Here is a 900-nt window from a genome sequence, read left to right as displayed (position 1 = left end):
ATATATAGATATAAAATGAGAATAAATTATTTCTAAAAAAAATCTAATAGAATTTATACAGACATTAAGTAGGTAAATAAAAATTACTTTAAAAAAAGAATAAAAATACGATAAATATGTGAGTTATGGAGTAAAAACTGCTAAATTTAATATAATTCCTAACTGACATATAAATATAAAATGAGAATAAACTTAAAAAAATCTAGTATAATTCATACAGACATTAAATAGGTTAAATACAAATTACTTGATTTTTTTTTTTTAAATACGATAAATATGTGAATATTGCAGTAAAAACTGCTAAATGTAATATAATTCCTAACTAATATATAAATATAAAATGACAATAAATGATTACTAAAAAAAAAATCTAATAGAATTCATACAGACATTAAATAGGTAAATAAAAATTACTTTAAAAAATAATAAAAAAATATGATGAATATGTGAATATTGGAGTAAAAACTGCTAAATGTAATATAATTTCTAACTAATATATAAATATAAAATGAGAATACATTATTACTAAAAAAAATCTAATATAATTCATATAGACATTAAATAGGTAAATAAAAATTACTTAAAAAAATAAAATAAAAAATATGATAAATACGTGAATATTGGAGTAGAAACTGCTAAATGTAATATAATTCCTAACTAATATATAAATATAAAATGAGAATACATTATTATAAAAAAAATCTAATATAATTCATACAGACATTAAATAGGTAAATAAAAATTACTTTAAAAAAACAATAAAAAATTACGATAAATATGTGAATATTGGAGTAAAAACTGCTAAATTTAATATAATTCCTAACTGATGTATAAATATAAAATGAGAATACATTATTACTAAAAAAAATCTGATAGAATTCATACAGACATTAATAGGTG

Source organism: Nerophis lumbriciformis, linkage group LG01 (assembly GCF_033978685.3).
Source record: "Nerophis lumbriciformis linkage group LG01, RoL_Nlum_v2.1, whole genome shotgun sequence".
In the NCBI taxonomy this organism is placed as follows: Eukaryota; Metazoa; Chordata; class Actinopteri; order Syngnathiformes; family Syngnathidae; genus Nerophis; species Nerophis lumbriciformis.
This window is presented reverse-complemented; position numbering follows the sequence as displayed.